Source organism: Mustela erminea, chromosome 19 (assembly GCF_009829155.1).
Source record: "Mustela erminea isolate mMusErm1 chromosome 19, mMusErm1.Pri, whole genome shotgun sequence".
Taxonomy (NCBI): Eukaryota; Metazoa; Chordata; class Mammalia; order Carnivora; family Mustelidae; genus Mustela; species Mustela erminea.
In genome coordinates, this window is record NC_045632.1 from 27,648,974 (window position 1) to 27,666,583 (window position 17,610).

Below are 17,610 nucleotides of genomic sequence, written 5' to 3' on the forward strand. Positions count from 1 at the left end.
AGCTTTCCCCCCGACATTCAACCAATGACCTTGCTCCTCTCCACACGGCCGACTGCACCCACATCGGGAAAAGTTCCCGAAGAGCGGAGGGTCCCCTCTCCGCTGTGCCTCTGACCCTCACACCTGGACCCACGCACTCTTGTCCCCTCGCCAAAAATACGACTCTGATGTCATCCTTCCTTTCCCTGCCCTTGCAGGACGCTGGGCCTCCGCCCCTGAGTCCCTACTTCCGGCAGCACGAACATCACCAGGCAGCTTCCTGGACAACTCATTTCATTCCTTGCCCTTTTCTTCCTTTTTTTTTTTTTTTTAACACGCCTTCACAGACCCATTTTGCATTGTTAAGGAAAGGTGGGGTGGGGGAGGGTGGCAGGAGAAAAAGACCTAATTGTCATAGGTGTGTGCCCACTTCACGAGGTTCAAAATGGAGCTGGGGGCCCGTACTAAAGGTCCGCACTAAGCCAAGACAGAAATGCTCAGACGGCTGCAGGTGACAGGTCCGGTGCCCCGGGATCGTCAGCCAGGGTCCCAGCTGCTGGGGCTCCGTGTCTCTCAGCTCTGCCCAGGGAGTGGCATGCCACAGAGGTGGTTCTGTGGGTGACGTAAGCGCTGCTCGGCCCATGTCTGACCCTGCCAGGGCCCTCCCCCGAGAAGGCATAGAAGATCTCTCCCCAAGACGGGCACGGAGTTCTGCTCAGGGACGCATCTCTCCGCCAACCCCACATCAACCCCCAAGGTCCTTGGGATGGTCCTTGGACTGTGCAGGAGATCAAAGGCCCTGCAGGCTGTTTTCTCTTCTCCCGTCCAGAGGAGGAAGACCTAAAAGATGATAGATCTGGCACCTCACCCCCGCCCCCATGTCTAAGAGTGGATATACACCTGTATGTGTGTACCAGCTAGCAAAAGCATGTACCGGGCACTCGTAGGCTGACCACATCACTCGGCGCCCTCACTGAATCCTCCTAACAATCCTTTGTGTTGGACATTGAAGGACTCTCACTTTATAGATGAGAAAACGGAGTCATGGAGAGATAATTAGAACTTGCCCAAGGTCAACGCAGGTAGTGAACCATGCTTTTGAACCATAAGGTTTAGAAGAATGTTTTTAGGCCAACTAATGCATGTTTTTTCACATTTTTAAACTGTGACCTATAGCAAAGAAATAGCTACGCATGACCTAGTCACACACTAACAGACATACACGAAACCAAAAAAAAATTAAAAAAAAAATTTTTTTTAAGATTTTATTTATTTATTTGACAGATAGAGATCACAAGTAGGCAGTAGGCAGAGAGAGAGAGAGAGAGGAGGAAGCAGGCTTCCCGCCGAGCAGAGAGCCCAATGCGGGGCTCGATCCCAGGACTCTGGGATCATGACCTGAGCCGAAGGCAGAGGCTTTAACCCTCTGAGCCACCCAGTCACCCCTAAAAAAAAATTTTAATGTAACTGCATGTTAGCTTCCTAAGTGTGATGTCTTCTGGCATTTTCTTTCCTTTGCTTTTGTTTGTACTTTTCCTTTTCCCTCCCCTCCCCTCCCCTCCCCTTCCCTCTCTTTCATTCTGTTCTGTCCCATCTCATGCTCTGCTCTGCCTTACTAATTCCTTTTTCATTTCACTGAGTGTGACCGTCCCAAGTTGATTTCATGATTTGCTAACGGGTTAGACCCCACCACGGGAAAAACGTTGGTTGCTTCAACTCTCTCATTTTATAGAACAGAAACTGAGCTCAGAGAGCGCAGCCCACTTTGCAAAGATCACACAGGTTTGTAGGCCTTCCAGAAGCCAAGCCCAGGCCTCTGGCCCCCTCTCCACCAAGCCTTGCAGTGCCCCTCATCCCTAAGCCCTCCCTGGGCTTGCCAGCGCTCACTGCCGAGCACACCAAGGACAAGAGGGTCCCTGGCCCCTTCCTCGTAGCTGGGCACAGGAAAGGGCACTGTGTGTGTGGATGAGGTGAGGCACAGGGACAACAAGGACATAGGGACAGGACATGGCCCCACATAGAGCTCCCATTTGGCCAACAATTTTGGAGTGAGCTTGACCCAACCCATCTCCCTGTGAGGGCCACCAACCCCTGCCCCACAGCCAGCTGGCAAGAGTCCACGTAATAGTCCACAGGCAGGGCTGGACACACTGACGTGCAGGGCATGTCCCCCAGGATGGTCAGCGCTCCTCCTGGCTCCTGCAGGGAGCCCTCCGTGGTGGGGGATGTGGGGACTTGACAACCATCACAGACACCCAGGGAGGACAGAGCGAGGTGCTTCTCACCGTGCCCCAGGCAGAATCAGCACAGACTCCCCAAGGCTTGGGCTCTGCCTTGACATCTTTACATACCCAACAGACTGGCCATCCCAGGCCCATGTCCAGGTGGGTCCCCACAAGGAAGGCCCATCTGCCAGGATGATGCGTGAGAGGCATGCTTCCCACCACCCTCCTTCCTGCTCACAACTTCCTACCATTTTGGCTAAATGATTTTGCAACGAAGGAAACGACCTTTCTTGGCTGCTCCGATTTTCCCAGATCTCCGACAGCACCGGTGCAAACGTCCGGCCGTCGGCTTTCCCCCGTCACAGGCCTCTCCCTTCAAGTCCAGTCGTCTCAGTCACTCCGGCAAGCTGCGGGGCCTCGGTTCCTCTCAGGACCTCAAAACACAACCCCCTCCGTCCCCCAGCACATCCGCTCATTCACAAGACAGCTCGAAGTATCGAGGACACGGGCCTTTTATTTTTATGGTCTAAGCGGCATCAATTCCAAGAACTAGAAAAACAATCCCTCAGTGGGAACCTATTCAGTGGCTCGCCCGGAAGGTCCTGGAGGCCAGGCTAGTAGCTCTGTCTTCTTCACAGCGCGGGGACAAAGGACAGCCAGGCCTGAAGGGCGGGGTCAAGCCTGCACACACTTCAAAACACGCAGGGTGCGACGAGCCTGGATCCCAGAGGGCCGGCTCTTTCCCCACCGGAAGAGTAAGAAAGCCCTCAGGAGCGCAGGTGGCTTGGGTAAGGGAAGGGGCTTGACTACAAGGCCCCGGAGGGAAGATGGGGTTGTGCCCCCGATTCTGGCTGGGACACAGGGCATGGCCACTCCAGCCTTCAACCCACAGCTGTGGTTTTTTCTGCGGGTCACATTCTGCGAGTGTGGGGGGTGGTTGGCAATGAGTTCCCGACACTTAAAACAGCCAGAAATTTTATATTAAAATCTGGATTGGGGGCGTCTGTTGAAAACCCAGAACATCTGGACTCTCCAAGATGCGATCCCCCAGGATCGGGCTCTCTGCTAGGACACAGGAGCCCCCCCAGGCAGGCCCAGGCAGGCCACCTCACTTGCTGTCGTTCATGCCTCGCCCCTGGTAGACACAGAGTCGGCGGCACCTGAATAACCAGGTAGAAGAAAGGCAGAGGAGGCCCAAGTTCCAGCTCCGACTCACTGGGTGTCCTTGGACAAGCCCCTGCCCCTCTCTGGGCCTCAGAGAAAGTCACGCAGGGAAGGGGGTAAAAGTCCACCACTCACACACACGGCGCCCCCATGATGTCACCTTGGGCTCCTTCAAATGGGCTGGAGCAAGAGGGAGGTGCCCGTGCGCCCCCCCCGCCAGCCCCGCCGCCGTCCCCCAGGCCGTGCTGACGCCACTCCTCGGCAGCCTGATATGAATATTGTGTCAGAGACTAGAGATATTAAGAATGACAATGCATTATTACTGCAGCAGGGAAATCTCCTGAGTCCTAGACACAGGATTTCGAAACCCTCAGCCAAAAATCAATAGTAATGCCCAAGAATTTATAAAAGAAGCACGTCAGTCTGCATTTGAGAAGACACACTTTCTGTTTCTGGCTAAACCAAAGGGACAAGCGCAAGTGTGTCATTCCAGAAGGGCAGGAAGAAAAAGAGAAAACCACATGCGTGATCCCAGGTGATGGACGGCACCTCACAGCCTCTCACCCGGAAATCAGGCTGGGAGCCCTCAAGGTGAAAGAGACCCTCGGGGCAACCCCTGCCAGGGTTCCCTGTGACCCATCTAGGAGGGAATAGGAATGCAGGAGAACCCATTTCCCTGGCCACTCCGGGGCCCATGTGTCCTGGAGGTCAGTGTTGACAACGTGAGCTAGAACATACTGTCCCTAGACCTGAAACACCATTAGGTCTATCCCCAGCTCTAAAATGGGTACAAAATAGTGGCTCTCTTGGGATTGTTATGACGACTGAAATTCATTTTACAGAACCAGAGGCGCTTTCGGGAGCATGAAGACCAAACACAAAGGGCATGAGCTCTGAAGGTCAAAGGAGCTGGGCTCAAATGATGACTCCACCGTGGGAAAATGACAACAGTGACACTTACCTTACCTTGCGGGGTCATGATAAGGGTTAGGGGTGACGTGTGCCTGGTGTCTGGACCAGTATTGCGTCTCAATAATGGAGAGCAGCTTCAAGATCATGGTCATTAAAAATACAAACAAATGGAAGGTCTTACAGCCTTCAATCTGACACATATTTCCTCATAACAATCACTCTTAAATCAGCTGATGGTTTTAAAAGTCTTCGTGAATTATGGTTTTTCGTGGGTACAAAGCTCTCCAGTTTCCAAAATGCTTCCACAGCCTTTTTCTTGAGTGACAACACTCACAAGATGAAGTGAGGGAAAGATTCTGCATTTGACAGAAAATGGAAGCCCCCAAGGGGGATATGATAGGACGAGAGCTCAAAGTCGTGTTCCCAACAGTGACAAGGGAAGGGTGCGTCTCCTCCTAGCACAGTCCCTCCTTGGGGGCAGGACAACCCACACCCTGTCCCTAGAACCCATTCTGTTTCTGGGCTTCCTGGTTCCCCCCAAAACGATGACTTCTTCTCTCTCCTCTGTAAGGACTGAGACTGGCATGTCCATGCTGACAGAGCACCTTTGGTGTCTCCCAGACCCAAGGCCACAAGTGAGCAGGACACACATCACCATAGCTGCCGCCTCCAGATTCTCAGCAGAAGGACAGGAAGTTCTAGGGCTTGCTAGAACACTTCCCCCGCTTCCGCACTCCTAGACCCCCTCGGGTGATGAAGCCCAGCACAGCAGTGCCCCTCAGCTCCCAGCAAGCATTGCCTTCTGTATATCCGCCAGACCCGAAAGGCAGGACCCCTGCCACCGCCAACTCCCACAGCCTGCCACGATGGCCATACTCACTCAACCTCTTCAAATAGGTGACAGAGGGCAGAGCTCCCCAAATCCCAGTTACTTCCCAAACGGGCTGGCTGAACCCCCTCTCCCTTCCTGGTCCTAGACAATTTAACTGAATTTGTATGGGGTGCTCTAAGTGCCAGGAATCGACTAGACAATGGCTGATGTGTGCCCAGGTACCCCGAGGGCCAGTCATTCAGAAGAATTCCACTTGTTTTCAGAGAGCGCAGTCACATTAGTATAATCTGACAATCCTACATCACCACATTGGCATAAATGGTTGTTTTCCTGCTTGGCTGTCAGCTCTGTGAGGCTAGGGGCTCAGACTTTACCGGATTGTTTTTACTTGGACTTTCTGCTGATATGAAAGCACTGTGTGGTTGTTCTAGAAAATTTGCAAAGTACTAAAACAGAGGAAGATCACCCTCGATTCCCCTCTCTTTGAAAGCTACTGTCAAGGTTTTGGTCTATTTCTCTCTGGAGACATAAATGTTACGTGAAGTTACATGAGATCTTAAAGACAAAACCACCTGGCATGATGCCTGGTATACAGTTGGTGCTCCACATGTATACGTTGAAGAACGATGTGAGACAACAGTCTACGAATAAGTGAATTAGAACGTAGGGGTCTCGAGTCCGTGCAGTCCAAATGGCGTCTTCAAATTAAGGGCTTTCTCAAGATGGCGGCTGGGATCTTAGACACCTCACCAAGGAGTTTCCTTTCTTTGGTAGTTTGTATGTTCATTTCATAATTAATTGCTAAAAAATTTTTTAAAGACGACTCATGGGTGGGGGCAAACACACCTACATTAAACACAGGGTAGGGTTGGATATAAACAGCAATAAAAAAAAGATACACTGGCCATTAACAGTCCTTCATGCTCATGTCACAGGTCCCTCCTGCTCGAATGCCAGCCTTTGCTATGAGGCAGAAGCCCCTGGTTCCCAGGGGGAACCTCTCCAGTCTATGCCTGGAGCACTAAGGAGCGTACTTGGTGTCACGCGGCAAACACAACCAGCACTCCCGGAGGTCTTACTATGTGCCGGGCACTGTGCCCAAGCACCTTGTAAGTAGTATCTCATTTCATTTCTGCAACACGCTTGTGCTAGCCTCCATTATTTTTCCCCCGTGGTCCAGACTAACAGGGTTAACTCACAGGGTAAGTAGCTTGCTTGCCCGACGACATAATACTAGAAAGTGACAGGGATTGGATTTGAATTCAAGAAACCGGATTGCAGAACTTCTGGTTTTGATTCCTGAGCTAAAATGTTTCAGGGATTACAGACGGAAAGGACGGTGGGTGAGCGGTTACGTGGACGGTCAACGCAAGGATGAACGAGCAGAGGGACAGTGAGCATCGAGGTGACTAGATGGGCTGGTGGGTGGAGAATAGAAGGATGATGACGAACGGATGCGGGGGGTAGGGGAGGAATGCATCACGGGTGGATGGCGGACGGATCGTGGTCATGCGCCTGTCCCTTAACCCAGTGCCTTAGCACTGGGGCATAACCGAGGGGATGGCCCGAAGTTCACTCCCATCAAAACCACACCAACATGACGGCCGCAGGCTGACTCCTCTCTCCTCTCATCTACGAATTCTCTTCACCCGACTCTCCCGAGGGCTGAGTTTTCAAGCCCGCCAGGCAGGAACATCTCCCTGGCCCCTTGGAGCTTCTGAGTTGCGGAGTGCGGGGGACTTCTGGGGCCTCGGGGACAGAGCCACGGCGGCGGGTGAAGGCTGCTCAGAGCATCTGCTTGCACACCGAAGACAGGCTTGGCTTTTGTTCGCTTCGTTCCCTATGGCTCTTCTCACCCTTCTAGGCAGAGCGAGGCATCCCCCCTTCTCCAAAGCCCTGCCCTTCCCCTAGAACCTTCTGTCCATTCGCTGTCAGCAGAATGGGATGGCCCTTCTTGAGCACTCATGTACCCATCTTCTTACCCTGGCGGCTCTCACATTGCTTTGCTGGCTTGTCCTCTCCTACAGGCGGATCAACGTGAGGGTACAGGTTTTGGCCCGTCCACGGAGGCCCCCAGAGCCCTCCACGCAGGACTCTGCATACCAGGCGCTCGATCCATACACGTGCAATGGATCCCAATGCCCAGAACACAGACCTCCAAGGACTCCTCCCCGACCCCTCCCGGTCAGGAGCAAACAGGGGTCCAGCCATCCCCACCCCCGACCCGGGGGGCTGCAGACAACGGTCTGCATGCAGTTACTTCTTTATCCACAAGAGAGCACCATGTCTTGGAGCACCACACAAGTCCTTTTGTAAATGCCTGGTGTACTTACAGAACACTGTATAACTCAAAAATTATAATTAAAATGTCTTAGCTCCTGTATTTATAGTAACATTTAAACTACTGTGCTTTCTTGAAGTCAGTCATTTACTTGAGAACAGCACACTTTATGGTGAACAGATCTTTGAAACAGTACCGCGGGGATCTAGCCCAGGCACATGCAACTCAATATATGTCAACAGCTGTAAAAATATTGGTGGGAGAAGCCAGGGAAAAAAAGCCAGGAGCCCAGATCAAGTGCCCTGTCTCTCACATCTGACTGTTTTCAGCTGCTCCCTCCTCCTCCAAATAATTGGGCCATTTTGGTGCCCGCTGTCATACAAGGCGGGCCCTCTTTGAGGCTGGATGATCAGAAAGGTTATAAATGAGAATGATTTCGATGTCGGCGGCCTGGAGAGTGACCAGGGCGCGTGCGGCGGCAGAAGGGCCCGTTCTAATCTTACCAACTGCACACCGCCTCGGAGAGCATTCCTAGGGCGCGAGCAGCTCCCCAGGGTGAGGCCACGGTAAATTCCGCCTAATCCCTTCTGCATACAAATGAGCGCCTGGCAGGAGGATGGGGGCCAGACGCTGCAGCCCAGTGCCTGCTCCTCCTCCCCGGGTTGGCTGTCTTCGCTGCACAAACAATCAGTGACAGAGGAGAGGGCTGCGGGGGCCGGGCGGAAGGAGGCGGAGGCACCCAGGGGCTGGGGTGGGCGGTGCCGGGGCAGTGCTCCGGTCCTCAGACCCCGCCCCAGCCCTCGGACCCCGTAGTCCTGCAATGGATGCACTGAAGCCCAGGAAGCCAAGAGCGGCTTGGCCAGAGGCTGGATCTGGTGAGGGAATGAGATATTCCTTCACCTAAGGGCCACGGGAGGCATGTCTGTTGCAGGATCGGGTGAGCTGTACAGCGATGGGGCGGCTGGGCAGGCATCCAGTCCTTCGCGACGCCTGGCACTGGACGCAGCTCCTCTCCCAAGCAGGCACACAGTGTCAGAGGGGCCCCTCCCCACCCACGGGATGAACGGAGTCTGGCAAGCGGGAAGATGAGGAGGGACGAGGTTCTACCCTGCCATCTCTCAGGAGAGCCCCAGCTCCTCATTACCCCCCAGACTGTGCTAGCAAGGCAGCTGATGGCTGGAAGCTAGTTTGAAGAGAGGGCCTGAGGCTGGGAACCCCGGGGCCCTGAAGCAGTAGAGTGATGAGAACCAGCCCAAGGACCAAGGAGGGAAGGGATACGCGTCTGGCTGCAGAGAAAGCGAAACAGACCAGCTGGGACCAGAGTCACGGTGTCGCTCCTAGCACAGGGTTTCTGAAGTCAGGTTTGCCTTCCGTAAAGTGGAAACAAGGATTGTTTTTTAAATCAATTCAGAACGCCCCTGGTCAACGTTCTAAGGCAGGTGTTCCTAAGTTAGGCTCATGCATAGATCCTGAGGGCCCTGGAATAGTGGGCAAAGCTCACAACCGCATAGCACTGGAGCCCTGTAAACTCTGAGTAGCGCTAAAAAGTGATTTAAATGGGCTGATCTATATGTAAAGCACCGAAACTGTTCTAGGCCCATCACTCAAGCAGTATTAACTAGTGTCATGGTGCTTACTCTGGTTGGGGAGAAAGGTTCATGGTCACCACTCCAGGCTGGCCTGGCAAAAGTCCCAAGTCACTTCCCAGCTTGGATGATCCAGGATAAGGGGAGTCAGCCCAGAAGTGGCTGAGGGGACCACCCCATATGGAGGGGAAATCATGTCCTTTGTTCAACCGGGGACCTATCCACAGATCCAGGCACATGAGCACATCTACACACCTCGAAAGTTATCATTTGCCCAGTTCTCCCAGAAATAAACACACACACACACCTTCCATGAAAATCAGCAGGAATTGCACATTTTGAGGACCCAATTAGGCTCAGTGTGTATTTGACAACCTTTCAACCTCCAAAAGACATTTATTTTTACAACGCTCCCCAGCTGAGAAATTACTAGGTTCCTGACGTTCCCCGAATCGTCTTGGCATCGGGAAGCACCAAGGTGTATCTAGGAGTGAGGAAGGGGGACCCCCTTGGCCAGGCCCCGCAATGCCTGTCAGGACCACTTGGAGAGTGGGTCTCAGAGGTGGGGGCTGTTCAAAGTGGGGCCACACCCTGAGCTGCTGAGGAGCCTCCGGAAGTCCCTCCCAGCCCAGGCTGTCCCCATGGTGGAGAATTCTGGGCTCTAAGCACACCTCCCACTGTCCATCCCCCCCTATGTCGCTCAGCTCCCAAGTGCCACTGGGGGAGGCTGGCGTGCATTTGAGTGAGTCTGCTTTCTATCTCACACATAGGGAAACTGAGGCCCACACATCGGGAAAGTGAGATCTACCGACCTCACCTGGAACCTCACAACGCAAAACAGCCAAAGCCGAGGCTGCACCTCTGGGTGTTGCCACTTCCAGCTCCGGTCCTCCCCACTCAGCGCACAGAGCCACACTCTGTCCAGTCACCTGAGAAAACTAGGCCAGATGAGGTCCGGGGACCAAGCAGAGCATGGGAAATAAAAAGAGAAAAGGAAAAGAGAAGGCTCCTTTGGTAAGTAAGGGAAGGTGGGGGCAATTATCAGCCTGGGGACAAATGTCAAGAGCTGCCCCTCCCTCCCACCCCAGTATTACTGGCAGAAATTACTCCAACCCAACCCTGTCTCGACATCTCTGACGTCTCTCTCTCTCTCTCTCTCTCCCAAGAGCCTGAATCATCATGATGTCCCGGGCAATGACAGTGGAGATCCTTGACTTTCACGGGTGCGTCATGTCAGGGTCCCTCGTCCCCGAACATCTTCAGACAAAGATGAGTGCCATCCAGCACCATCCCGGTTCAGCGAAGCAGCGGACCCTCCCCCAGCAGAGGCAGCGCCGCTGCTTGTGGGTTTGCCAAGGGCATGGCCACGATTTCAAGGTCAGCCTCTCTTCGGCCCTTGGGGCCCCTAAATGGCATGATGGCTTCGCTGGGGGTGAGAGACGTACCCAAAAACACACCTCCCCGTCACAGCAGGCTGGGGTTCCCAGAAGAGCGCATGCTCTGTGCAGCTGTGTGTGCTTCTCAGACTCCGCGAGCTCACGAGCAGCAGGTTGGCGATAAGCAAAACAGCAATAGCGTCAGAGCCGGTGACAATGCCACGGTCGTGACAGTGACAGTCGCCGTCACCGGGAGCCGGCAAGCCTGCTTCTCTCGCCCCACGAGGGTCCCCACGTAGGCAGGAGCTCTGAACATTTTAGGGAAACTTGGCCAATCATTTCCGTGAATCTTCACTGCCTGGACAGATTAAACCCAGGCCCCAAGTGGCTCTCCCCGTGGACAATTTTTCTTTCAAAAAGGCAGAAGTTGCTGCGAGCCAAGTTCTTGCAGCCGAATTCCTGGACACAGTTTCCAACTATTCCAATCAGCCGGCTCTGCGGTGGGGCTGGGATTTCAAGCTTGCCACAGTATGAAGTCCAGTTTGGGTTATATTCCCTTCCGTCTCCCAGCGTGATGAAGGTTTCCCCGCAAAATCAAAAGGCTTACTGTCAAGTTTTCGATTGGTCTGGGCTCTGTGCTATCATGTGTGCGGTGATGGGAAGGAATATGAATGCGGTACCGGCTCTACCGTGGGGCCTCGAGGCCTCGTCCGAGCCGTCCAGGGACCTTATGAAAGTGGAGCGGAACTCTTTTCATGTATATTCCAACTGCTGAAATTCCCCCGACGCGCCACAGTGTGCAAACGCGGTGCAGAAAAGAACAATGGCTGGATAGAAACCGAGGCCAGTCCGCCGAGCGTCCTGAAGACGCACAGCGCTGCTCATGCGAGGGGACGCGGGGCCCGGAGCCCCTCCCCCCTTCACCTCCGCTCTCCGTCCGTCCCCCCTTTCTCCTCGGGAACCTCATGAACATAAAGTCACCGTGCTTCCAGGGGAGGAGGCCGGCTCTTTTCTCGCATCACGTATCCGTGCAAATTCACCAAAGGAGGTTGACGCTCAGCAAAAACACACAGATGACACTCAGGGCCCCAACGCATGGAGGCGAGTCACACCTCCTTTCTTTTTTGCCTTCACCACCCATTCGCTGTTGACTCTGTAGGTGTAAGAAATCGTGGTGCAGCGAGGACGGGCTCCTGAGAGCAGGCGGCGTGCCTCCCACCGGAGCCTCACGCTCCGTGAAGTCACACCAGGAGCTCAACATCGGCCATGGTGGGAATATTTACACCACAGAAATCGGCAAAGGCTGCAAATCAGAATTCTTTCTTTTTTTTTCTCCCCCAGACAGCTAGTTGTTAAATATCTACCAGCAGGACGCCTGGGTGCCTTGAGATTCTCTCTCTCCCTCTCCCTCTCTCCCCAAACCCACTTGCAAGTGCACACACACACTCTCTCTCTCAAAGTAAATCAATAGAATCTTTAATAAATTAATAAACATTTACCAGCACATGTATCACTCTGCGTGCATGCGTTTATGTGTGTGTTACCGATGCATGGAGAAATGATGTCTGCATTCCTGACGTACAGAGAAATAAAAATATCAGTTTATATACAAATCTTACAGATAACGCATATATTGTATGTCTAGGTATAGACAGATGATACACACACAAGTTATTCATATTTGTACATTCCCCCTAATTCATACCTTTGCATTAAATATGTCTTTGAAAGCACGACTAGAAGCAGGGATACAAGTGAACCTGTATGCTTTTATAATTTAAAAAGAAAAAAAAAGGGAAGAAAAACCAACCTCCTGTCCCCAAATATAATAGCAATAGCTAAATTGATTTCTTTTTGCCAGGCATTAACTTTCTCCTATTACTGCAAATTTGCTGCACTTGTATTTTCTTCCAACCCCAGAATTAAACACACTTCTAATTTCTCACTTCAGGTGCATTAAGTGCGGTATAAGGCACAAATGAATAATTTTATTGATAATAAATTTTATAATCCATGCAGCACTTGCTGAAAATGGATGTGTTCTGGATGCATTCATTATTTCTCCTAATTTGAAGACCACAGGACTGCAGCAGCCCTGCTCGCTGAGCCTCTGGTAATTGCTGGCTATTTTCTACCAGTTTGAGGCCCATCTGACAATTCAGGCACATGGCTCTGCTTTATGTGGATAAATTATAATAACCAGTTTATCAGATTATTGCTTTTATTAATTTAAGAGACTATATAACAGTGGTGAGTGGCTTCTGTCTCCTGCAGACAGAAGTTATCTGACCAGCTTCACGATGCTGTGAGATGCCGGATAGAGAGCATCTTGCTCAAGGTAACAGCCGCACACACTTTCCCCAAATCACGCAACGAAAACAGCAATGAGAAGAGACCCCTGTGGGAAGGTAGGCTCACTGGGCTTGAGAGGAAAGACGCAGAGAAAAAGATCAAAGGAGTGTTGGTGGGTTTTGAGCTTGCTTGGAAAGGATAATGGTTAAGAACAAGGGTTTGGACATCAGACAGACCCGATCTCAGTCCCAGCTGGCCCACCTAGATCCATGTGACCCTTGCACAAGTCAACTCTCTGACCATCTGCTTATCGGTAAAATGGAGGTGAAATAATACCTTCCCCTAAGATGACTGAGGTAATGTATGGACAGTGCGTGGCATGGCATTGGGTCCCTAGTAAGCACCCAGTGGATGACAGCTATTAACTCTTCTTGGGCATATACCTGAAAGTCAGGAAAGTCTTTGTAGCAGGTGAGAACTGGGGAAAAAAAAAAAAGTACAGAGTTTGGAGACTGGGTCCAAGAAATCAGTCTATGATTGTAATGGCAGTCTGGGGGTGAGCTCCCCATCACGGCAGGCATGCAAGGAAACCTGGGTATTTGTGGAAGAGACTGGTAAATGGACTCCAGATGCATTAAGGTTCTAAATTTCTTATCAAACCCGTCTAGTTTAAACAGGACTGTGACCAAACTGCTCACATTCACCGGGTACTTAACAACGCCCAGATGAAGTGACAAGCATTCTACATGTTACCTCTTTTAATGTTTGCCACAGTCCTATGAGACCGTTGCTATCCTTACCCTCAGTTTATAGAGGAGGAAATGAGCACAGGGAGGTTACACAGCCTGCCCAAGGTCATGCGGCCACCAGAGGCAGAGCTAGGACTCAAAGGTAGGTCTACAACCTGCTTCCCAGAGCTCTGTGCTTGGCCACTTACACCTGTCTGAATGCTCTCACCCACATCCTTAGGCCACGGTGGCCCAAGCCAATTGCACAGGTCTGTGGTCCTTGCCTCCCCCCAGCCTGCCACGAGCTTCCACCCACCCCACCAGCAGGGCCAGCTCAGGAATCCAAGCAAACACCTCCAACACCTCCTATCTGATTGCACATCAGGAAACACGCCATCACCTCCACATTTGCTCAGGACCCTCAAATCATGCCACTGACAAGCTAAGCGCATTTCCCGCCATCTGATGGGCATAAGGCACGCCTGGTGGCTTTGGAAAGCAGGCCTCTTCCTGACATGAGTGTGCCGGTAGATGTGTGCCACCAGAAGCATTTATCTGTGGGCTCTTTGCCTGGGCTCATGCCTCCTCAAAGACCAAGTGACCCTGATCCTTACCGATCTCCTGCACGCGTGGCTGATGGGCTTGCCCGAAGACGAGCACAACCCACGCTCAGGAAATGAATTCACTGTCATCCGCATACACAATCACTACTGAATTTTGGGCCTATGCTCTACTATTTATAATCATGATAATAGTACCAAGTGAGTTGACTCGAGTCCTCTCCCCTCCCCCCAGTAACGACTCACCTGGCCCTTCCGGTGGGAAGCGTTTTTGATTTTTGCAAAACTAACAACATATCTCCCCAAAAAGCCACACCCAGATTTCTCCCTTGGCATTGCGGTTTTTCTAAGAAAGGGGAGGTCTAGATGGGCTCTCAGGTGGCATCTATGACAATGAGAAGTACCCTCGCCTCATCCTCAAGTCAGACTCATGGGCAAAGCCAGACCCCCGCCAAGAGCCTTTCTCATCACGAGAGGAAATGACATTCCTTAAAAAAAAAAAAAAAAAAAAAAAAAAACCCTCAATGGGGCGCCTGGGTGGCTCAGTGAGTTAAGGCCCCTGCCTTCGGCTCGGGTTATGATCCCAGGGTCCTGGGATCGAGCCCCGCATCGGGCTCTCTGCTCTGCGGGGAGCCTGCTTCCTCCTCTCTCTCTCTCTGCTTGCTTCTCTGCCTGTGATTTCTCTCTCTCTGTCAAATAAATAAAAATCTTTAAAAAAAAAAAAAAACCCTCAAAACTGAAGTTGAAAAGCCTGGACCTCTGTACTGCAGCCAGTGGGAAATTAAGGTCAGCTGGTGGCAGGTGATGGACAGCTAATTTTTCCTGGGCACAGGTAGACCTGGGCAGTCCCCCAAATCTAGAGGCCACCCTGTTATTTTAGTCTGGGAGCCCTGAGCGCTTGGGGCTCTGTGGAGAGGACGTGGAAACCCCTAGATGTCTTTCTTATTCACCCGACTCCCAGGTCAGCTGTCTGGAGCAAAGCACTGGGAGAGGCCAGGACACCGTGGCTGGCGCGGGGCCCACGCCGGCCTCAGAGGCCCCAGTTCAGTACAAAGTTCCCAGTCCAGGCGGGACACCCCCAACCAATCTCCTCTCTCCTCCTCCTAAATCCCCCGCACTCCCCCGGTCCCTCTGCCCACCCCCCCTCCCGATGAACAGCCGGCCACCTCATTTAGAAAGCTAACTTTTCTCAGAGTTCCAGCCTGTTCTTGAGGTTTCGGTTGGAAACTTGGCCTAGATGACAGCTGTGTGGGCCTCTCCCCAGCTCGGCCCAGCAGGAGTTCTAATACACTCCATTCTGGGGCTGGTTGCTGCTTTTAATCTATCAGCACGGCGCCGCAGCTGCTGTAAGCTAGCTGAAAATTGTGTGCATACGGGGCAAACCGTTTGTAACCCTTTTCAGTGCAAACGGGCGCTTCTGCCCACGCCCGGGAAACATGCGGTCCAGGAGCAGCCGGGGCTGTCCCCTGCACCGGGAGGCTCCCCACTCCCAGACACTTGGAGAAGCCTACACTGCTCGATGGCTTGCAAATTCTACCCTCCTGACAACTTCTTCACACCACAACACGGCAGACCCCTGTCACTAGGGCTTGGCCCCAGGACCCCTCTACTGGCGCTTCGCTTTGAATCTTGAGAGAGGAGGGACCTTACTCCCCGAGGAAGCGGGCTCAGGTTTGCAGAGCACCTCTCAAGGGCTGCCAGCCCCAGGCGGGAGGAAGACCGGGCCCAAGGCAATGCCACCTGCCTTGCACGTGGGCCGGTGCCATCAATCGGAAGGGGCCTCCAGGGGACCCATGCCGCAGTGTCAGCCCCGACAGGGCTCCTCCTACATGGTGGGGAGGGGGGAACTGAAACTCGGGCGAAAGAGGACCAGTCCCAGTTCTTACAAAATAACCAGTACTCTTCAGGCATTAAACCCAAGTTTAGATGTCAATGGGGAAAGAGAGAAAAAGGGAGAATGGAGTGCCTGGGTGGCTCAGTGGTTAAAGCCTCTGCCTTCGGCTCAGGTCATGATCCCAGGGTCCTGGGATCAAGCCTCACATCGGGCTCTTCCGCTCAGCAGGGAGCCTGCCTCCTCCTCCTCTCTCTTTCTGCCTGCCTCTCTGCCTACTTGTGGTCTGTCAAATAAATAAAAATCTTTAAAAAAAAAAAAAAAGAAAAAGGGAGAATAACAAGGAAACAAAAAGGAAAGGAAATGGACGTAAGAAGAGAGGGGAAAGGAAAGGCAGAGGTGGGGAGAGACGGGAACCAGAAAGCACCACGCACCTACCACCCCTCCCTGATCTGGACCTGCAAACCCCTTGGTGGTCCGTGGGAGGGGGCCCAGGCCTCCCTCCATCCTCAGCGGAGATGCTCAGAGAAGTCTCTCCCCACGCCTCGCCCCCAGACATCCATCCCTGGGGGAGAGAGGTTCTCCGGCTCTCCACCTGCCACAGGCGGCCCAGACCACATTCCCAGCCTCCGGTGCCCCCCAGAGTGGGCACAGAGAAGGCGCTCACTCTCGACCACCCAAGGAGGCCCTAGAGTCCTCCCTCTCTGCCCACCGGTCAGCAGATTCCAGTCTGCCAGGACTCGGGGTCACCAGCCGGGGCAGCCCCCACATCCTGCTGCTGCTCAGCCAGGAGGAGCACGTTCCTGGCCTCAGTACTGCTTCGGGGAAGAGGGGCTGCGCAGCCCAGAGCAAAGGCGGGGGGCACCTCCCCAAAAACAGTCCAACTCCACACCCAGTCTTCCCTCGGCATTGATCCGGCAGCAGCTGTATCTCTTTCATTTGAGTAATTATCATATAATTAAGTGCATGAATTACAAGAGAGCCAAGGCATTAAATTAAAATATTTAATGCTTGTAAATCTGAAAATGATTACTGTGCTGATGTGCAGCCAGTGAGAAGTGAGGCTAATGGCTCAGCGGCCAGCGTGGGGAGGTGGCAGCAGGGACCAGCGTCACCTCACAAGGCAGGGAGGGTGAGGGGAGGGCTGCAGGGGGGGCTGAGGGGGCAGCAACCTTGAGGGAGGCAGCCAGTTGACGGATCCCCCAAGAGACTCTCCCAGTGGAATGGTGTACGTCCCAGAATGAGGGCCACGTGTTCCAAGTGCCGCCCACCCCAACAAGGGGACAGAAAGGGGCAGAGACAGAGTCAGCTCTCTGGGAAACTTCCCAGGCTGTTTTGAAGGCTCTAGGGACCGGATGGAACAGCGTTAGAGCTGATAACAGCACTCTGCACACACTTTGACCCTTTGGGAGGCATTCACGTTCCTGTGACAAATGAGGAAACCGAGGCACAGAGAGGCCAGCAAACTCACGGCAGCGAGTTGAAGCAGAGCTGGGACTAGGGCCAAGGCCTCCGACAACCTGGACTTCCCACGCCCGGGCCGCTGTGGCGCTCCAGCTCACCTGGCTAGGGCTGACTTTGATGCGACCCAGACCGCTATTAGCCGAGCCTTTCATTTCCCAAACCAACCTGTCTCCCTCTTGGGACAAAAAGGAGGTACACAGCTCCCAGAGCGATCCCCCGTGATGCCGACAAGTGGCTCCACAAAGCAGGAACGAAGGTGAGCTTTGGGTTTCCGCCCAGAAAACACCACACGCTACCCAGACAGAGGCAGGCCAGACAGATGCCGGGAGGGTTCAAAAGGAAAAGCAAGAGCCACCATCTCCATCATCATTTGTGGAGTC

The 17,610-nt window shown here is 53.1% G+C and overlaps 1 protein-coding gene and 1 long non-coding RNA gene across 2 annotated transcripts in view; one reads left to right on the forward strand and one right to left on the reverse strand.

Moving 5' to 3' along the window:
- Positions 1–17,610, reverse strand: part of ZNF423 (zinc finger protein 423) — a 332,667-nt gene that overhangs the window by 52,457 nt on the left and 262,600 nt on the right. The gene's annotated exons all lie outside the window — the stretch shown is intronic.
- Positions 8,194–10,426, forward strand: LOC116578833. Its single transcript, XR_004281065.1, has 3 exons — positions 8,194–8,330; positions 9,750–9,993; positions 10,146–10,426. It is a non-coding gene; the product is annotated as an uncharacterized LOC116578833 (long non-coding RNA).